Source organism: Gopherus evgoodei, chromosome 1 (assembly GCF_007399415.2).
Source record: "Gopherus evgoodei ecotype Sinaloan lineage chromosome 1, rGopEvg1_v1.p, whole genome shotgun sequence".
NCBI lineage: Eukaryota > Metazoa > Chordata > Testudines > Testudinidae > Gopherus > Gopherus evgoodei.
In genome coordinates, this window is record NC_044322.1 from 259,317,538 (window position 1) to 259,324,979 (window position 7,442).

The window sequence follows — 7,442 nt, forward strand, 5'->3', positions numbered from 1 at the left end:
AACTTCAGGCTATGAACTGAAGCTGCAGGGCAGTGAATTTCAAAGGCATAGGTTTCCACTATTAATCACCTCCCAGCAGCCCCATCTCTCTTATCCTAAAGGGGCTTTATCTATCTGAAATACTTATATGGTCCCCTTTACTGTAGGATTAGAGCACCCATAATATTTAATAAAGTTAGCCTCACAATGTCCCCATTCGGTAGGGAAGTGTGACTATCCTAATTTTACAGATGGAAAGCTGAGAAAAAGAGATCCTAAGGGTACCTCTACACTGCAATATAAGATCTGTGGCTTGGCCACAGCTGGCTCTGATCAGCTGACTTGGGCTTGCAGGGCTAAAAATTGTAGTGTACGTGTTTGGACTCAGATGCCTGGGCTCTAAAACCCTGTGAGGGGGTGGGTGGGCTGTTGGTTGTATAGGGAGCCTAAGGACCTAAATCAGGTTTTATGGATTCCATTGTTGGTTCCAGCACTTTTTCTAGGCATCTAAAAGTTAGATGTTGTGACTCCTAAATCCCTTTGTGAAGCTGGGCCTAAGTAAATACTTAATGAGGATCTCAGGATGCAGTCCCTGGAGAATCTTTCTATACCTGAGTCAGCATTGGATAATGCATATTAGGCCTCAATTCAGCAAAGCACTTAAGCAAGTGCCTACTTTTAAGCGTTTAGTGAAAAGGGATCAACTTAAAAATGTGTTTAAGTACACCCCTGACCTGGGGACTTACTTTGTTTTCAGCAGATTGAATCATAAGTTACATTTTTTAAAAGTGCTACCAAGAATGCTTATAAAAGACTAAACAAAGGTGTGATGTGCCTGAATGGCTATTTCTTCACCTGAGTGAACCTCTTACAAAAAAAGATAGAAGTGGTCTCTGGAAATAAGTCTCCACACAAAGCAACTGGCAAGAAATTCAACATTAAGTCTGCCATAGTTCCCTAAGTAAAACAGGGACATTGGATGGTTCGGAGGGATTAGTAATGGGCCATAGAATCTAGCTTGGGTCAATAGTGACCAAAAGGTATTAGCATCTGAGGGCTGTTCAGCCACCTGCATGAAGTGAGTTGATATTCTCAGCAGGCTGGTGTTCATGTCAATAACCATGATCACAAATGGTGTAAGAGAAAGACCAAAGGCTGAATCCAAGTGGAGACTGATTTATCCTATTACTCAAAAGATGGTCCTTCCAGGATGGGACTGAGGTGCAGCATGAGGAAGCTCGTGTTGCTGCTGCCTGGCTGTTCTGTGCCTGTTTTTATTATTATTGATATTATCATAGCACGGAGGAACTCTAGTCATGGAGCAGGACCCCACGGTGCTAGGCACTGTACAAACACAGAACAAAAAAAAGTCTCTTCCCCACCCCTGCCCCAAAAAGCTTACAATCAAAATAGGCAGTATGATAATACTAATACTAAGCCAAGAGACAATGGATGGACTTTCAGGCTAGCACTGTTCACAAACACTAAATTCTCACTTCTAAAAAATAAATAAATAAATAAATTAAATAAAGAGATATCAACCAAAAGCATGAGACTCCTGCAGTCATAACTGACTCTCCTGGAAAGTAGCACTCCATAGCCTCTTGGCTTGTTTATGGGCTTAGCCACTCTGCTTATACATTGTGTCATTTTTCAAGGCACTGCTCTGTTGCCTGGTATTGACCCACGCACAGGTATAAAGTCTCTCTGTATATTGTCAAAATCAAACTGATAGTTAAGTCTAACATGCCATCAAATAAAAGCTCTCTATGTAATAAACAATAATGCCTTCTGAGTATAGATGAATATTTACAAAACATACTATTCATTTATAAAAACAAAATTTAAAAATGGATCTAAGATGGAGCTCTGCAGAACTTCCCCAGTGGGAGTATCTGGGAGTTATATTTGTTTACTGAAACAAATCATTGCCTTTTGTAGGGAGAAGTTATATCAAATTATAACAGGAATACCCATGTCCAGAAGCCTTTAGTGTGTAACTGATGGCTGCAAGCAATCCACAGCATCAAAAGCCTTTGAGAGATCATTGAACATTGCACCAGAAATTTTGCCTGTGGTCTATTGCATCTTAAGCATTTTCAGATACTCCTAGAAATGATAACCATAGAGTATTTCAGTGAGTTGCCTGATTCCCACATGCTAGACAAGCAGATTGCATCTTAAGGGAAACTAAATGTAAGCAAGTCTTTTTTTTTTTTTTTTACCACTGACAGACTATTAACTGTGGCATTAACCCCCTCAGTACTCAACCTTAATATCCATATATTACAGTATAAAACTTCCATTAAAAACCAAATGACATTCAATGCATTGCTGAAGAACAAATATTAAAATGAATGAAATCCGTAGCTAAAATTTAACACACAATTCTGACAAACAATTTTCACAACATGAATTGACAAATACCTATCAACTGAAAATTTCTATCTGGACACATATGCTGTGTGTTGGGGAATATCTGGAGTAGAATCATAGGGAAAAGCATGGGATGTTGGTGGGCCTTGGAGAGGCATCAGGCAGTGGGTGGGTGAAGCATAGGTGGTAGAGGGCATGGAGCTTATAACAGATAAGCTCCACTCCTCCAGTGCATGTGACTTCCCTGCTTATGCTAAAGAAGCTTCCCCCTCTCCTAGACAGGTTTTCTCCTATGCTGAGGAATTCCTGCCCTTTTCTTTGGGGGATTCTCCAGCTCAGGAAAAACCTGCACATCACAAATGGGACATCACTATCCTTAAGGAGGCAGACTGCCCCATCAGAGTGACAAATTGTTGTTCTTTACTCTTATCACTTGATACTCTATTACCCCAGAGGACTGTAAAAACAAACAGTGAAGATGGGGAGGATTGGCAGGCTAGCAGGTCAGCCCCTGAAGATGATTAAGTGGAGAGGAAATGTCCACTCTCCTTCACAGAAGCTACAAGGTTCATTTCCAATCAGCTCCTTTAACAACCATGGAATGGTTGCAAAGAATTCCCAGCTGAAATAGCAGAAATAGTCATAAAACCAATACAACCAACATCTCTTACAGCAATGACCATTGATTGGGCAACATTATTTCACTGTCCCATTCCAAAGCTGCAGTTTCTGTATTTGAGTTACTGTATTGATTTAGCCTCTTCTTTGTTTTATAGCTTTCCTATTCCAGTCCCATATAATCCCTAATGACTTTTGCTGTTCTATGAAGGAGGTAAAAACTGAAGAGAAAAAAAAACAGAGTGAGCGGATACATTCACTTGCTAATCTGTTAACATTAGATCAGAGATGCAAGAAGAACCTCACTTCCTTGAAAGTGCTGGGGGGAAAAAAATCAGATTATAGCATGTGCTGTGGTCAGAAGGAAAGCTCAAGAAAACAAAGACAGAAAATGCAAGCCTGGGAGCTGTGGAAGAAACTTCTAAGACCAGGCTATATAACTGTCTGGACACCAAATGAAACTGTTTGTGTGAAATCCTTTAAATTCCCCTTCCTGCTGCCCCAGTAAGTTCTCTGAGCTATGTTTTGTACCCAGTTAAGCAGTTGTAGAATATGAAATGTGACCATCAAGTGGAAGTATAATACAAAAAATCTACAGCCATTTAGCACTTAAAGGCTGATACATCTGAATTGTTAATGATAGACTTTTTTTAGAAACCAGATGTTTGCACGATAGCATAAATCAAAGCTATGAGAAGCGTAAGTAGAAACCCAAGTTAACAAATGTCTTGGCTGATTCTATCAAGTACGGCATGTCATAGAATATCAGGGTTGAAAGAGACCTCAGGAGGTCATCTAGTCCAACCCCCTGCTCAAAGCAGGGCCAATCCCCAGCTAAATCATCCCAGCCAGGGCTTTGTCAAGCCTGACCTTAAAAACCTCTAAGGAGGGAGATTCCACCACCTCCCTAGGTAACCCGTTCCACACCACCCTCCTAGTGAAAAAGTTTTTCCTAATATCCAACCTAAACCTCCCCCACTGCAACTTGAGACCATTGCTCCTTGTTCTGTCATCAGGTACCACTGAGAACAGTCTAGATTCATCCTCTTTGGAACCCCCTTTCAGGTAGCTGAAGGCAGCTATCAAATCCCCCCTTATTCTTCTCTTCTGCAAACTAACCAATCCCAGTTCCCTCAGCCTCTCCTCATAAGTCATGTGCTCCAGCCCCCTAATCATTTTTGTTGCCCTCTGCTGGACTCTCTCCAATTTTTCCACATCCTTCTTATAGTGTGGGGCCCCAAACTGGACACAGTACTCCAGATGAGGCCTCACCAATGTCGAATAGAGGGGAACGATCATGTCCCTAGATCTGCTGTCAATGCCCCTACTTATACAGCCCAAAATGCTATTAGCCTTCTTGGCAACAAAGGCACACTGCCTACTCATATCCAGCCTTTCATCCACTGTAACCCCCAGGTCCCTTTCTGCAGAACTGCTTCCTAGCCATTTGGTCCCTAGTCTGCAACAGTGAATGGGAGTCTTCCGTCCTAAGTGCAGGACACTGCACTTCTCCTTATTGAATATCATCAGGTTTCTTTTGGCTCAACCCTCTAATTTGTCTAGGTCCCTCTGTAACCTATCCCTGCCCTCCAGCGTATCTACCACTCCTCCCAGTTTAGTGTCATCTGCAAACTTGCTGAGAGTGCAGTCCACGGTGTCCTCCAGATCATTAATGAAGATATTGAACAAAACCAGCCCTAGGACCGACCCTTGGGGCACTTCGCTTGAAACCGGCTGCCAACTAGACATGAAGCCATTGATCACTACCCATTGAGCCTGACGATCTAGCCAGCTTTCTATCCACTTTATAGTCAATTCATCCATCCCATATTTTTTTAACCTGGTGGCAAGAATACTGTGGGAGACCGTATCAAAAGCTTTGCTAAAGTCAAGGAATAACACATCCACTGCTTTCCCCTCATCACAGAGCCAGTTATCTCCTCCTCATAGAAGGCAATTAGTTAGTCAAGCATGACTTGGCTTTGGTGAATCCATGCAGACTGTTCCTGATCGCTTTCCTCCCCTCTAAGTGCTTTGATCCCTGTTTCAGCAAAACAAAGCAAGCAATGCAGCTACTTCTCTCTCTTCCCTCACCTTCCCATTTTCCGCAGCCTCCCATTCCCCACGTACATTGCCTCTCTGCCCCCTTCGCTGGTGTCTTCTGTTCCTGCTTCATTCTCTCTCCATCTAATATTCTATCCAACCCCTGCCTCTCTACTTCCTTCTTCCATAGCTGCGTCCTGCCTGCTCCCGTCCCTTTCTTATCTTAATGATGACTTCACTTTAGGACTCACTTGTTTCTATTAATGAATCCTGATGTGTCACCTCCATCAGCCTTTTGAAGTCACCTGTACTACTGCACAAGTGTTTGGACCTTTCAGTGTCTCATATTTCCACTGCACAGGTGATTACAGGAGGGTAGCAGGAGCAGGAGACAGTAGGTTAGGGCTCAGCACACAGACAGTTGGACCTTGAAGTCACCAATAGGATAGGAGAGGAAGTGGATTTGTGTGTGTGGTTTTTGTTTTGTTGTGGGAGTGCTGAAAGACATACAGGGGACAGAAGGGAGAGAAATTAATTCTTTTTTAGCTAGTGATATGTGCTCCAGGCCCATCCCCTTTATGTGACATATGGCCCCATCTGACCACCCAGCCAGCTGCCAAGGCCCTCCCTGATGTTCGTAGTCCATCAAAAGGGAAATGTTTTGGTTCTTCTTAGAGTGATTACTCATATCCATTCCAGTTACGTGTGCGCGCTCGTTGGAAGATTTTTACCCTAGCAACTCCGGTGGGTCGGCAGGTCACCCCCTGGAGTGGCGCCGCCATGGCGCTGGATATATACCCCTGCCCACCCGACCACTCTTCAGTTCTTTCTTACTGCCCGTGTCGGTCATTGGAACAGTGGAGCGCGGCTTAGCTGTCCTCCACACCCCTAGCTTCTCTTTGTTCATTTTATCTCTTGTTGTATATAGCTGACATTAGTCTGTAGTGTAATTAGTTTTATAGTTGTTAGTTAGTTATTGTATATAGTTTAGCGGGGTTGGGGCTTTATCCCTTCCCCGCACCCGGTGTCCGGGCCCAAGCCCGGTTCACCAGGGTTTAAACCGTGCTCGGCCTGTAAAAAGCCGATGCCCATGAGCGATCCCCACGACTCTTGCCTAAAGAGGAATCGCACATCTCCGACAAGTGCTGCATTTGCAAGGCCTTTAAGCTGCGGACTAAAAAGGAGAGAGACTTTCGCTTAAAGAGTCTCCTTATAGAGGCAGCCCTTAACCCTCCGTCCTCGGCACTGAGCGCTGACAGCGCTCCTCCGGCACCGGATCGTGCCGGCTCCACCAAGACACCTCGGCACCGGTCTTCTCCGGCACAGGGACCTGACCGAAGGCCCTCAGCCTCCTCTACACCTTCGACGCAGACTTGTTCAGATAGCCCGGCACCTACTCCTGCTGTGGCACCGAAGCCTGTGGTATCGTCGACTCCAGTCCCGAGAGGGCCGTCGAGTCCGGTCCTGGAGAGCTCCCCGGTGAGACCCGTGGTCGAGCTGACGGTCCCCTCCACGCCGGAGACATTCTCCTCGCCCAGGGACTTTATTGCAATGACTGAGTCTGCCCTACCTCAACCCCTGGCACCTCCTGTGCGGGTTCTGCATTCTAGAGGCAAGCCTGCCGCTATGAGGCCTCCTTCACTGGAATCGACGAGCTGGCACTAATCTCAATCCAGGTCCCAGCACCGCTCAAGGTCTCATGGCTGGTCCCGGTCTCGACACTGCTCACAGTCCCGGCACCGCTCACCACTGCGGTACCGGTCGTACTCGCGGCACAGATCCACCTCACGTCCCACCCGGTACTCTCGGTACTGCTCTGGCTCCAGGCACCACTCCCAGCACCAAGACTCTCGCAGCCGGTCCCGCCGCAGACGTTCCAGATCCCAGTCGACCTCCCAGCACCGCGCTGGTTGCAGGTCCTGGTCTCGATCTCGGCACCGATATGATTCCCGGTACCGATCCCCGGCACCGAGGAGATCTCCAGCTACGGGAGCGAGGGACTCATACCAGCCTCGTTTGGCTCCCCCATGGCCGTCCCGTCACCCGTCTGTGTCTTCTCAGGCGGATAGTGCATATGCCCCAGACACCTACTTGCCTGCTGCCTTGTTCCATGAGCCCCCAGCCTCAAGATCATGGACCGCAGCAGTGGGGATTCTAGAAGCCTTGGGCGTACCATCAGGCCCAAGGCCCTCACCCAGGTCTCTTGCGCTCGAACGCCTCAGAACACTGGGTGCCGGAGGCCACGATTACCCGTCCTCCTCCTCTTCCTATGGAGGAAGGGTTGACCCAGCCTCAGGACTCCGAGCTCCCCGGGGAGACAGACACAGTCCACCAGGCAGAGCCCTCATCAGACCCGCTTGTGCCAGGTCTCTCCTCTTCATCCTCCCCTGACAAGGCTGTAGCTGGAACCTCATCTGCCAGCCCTC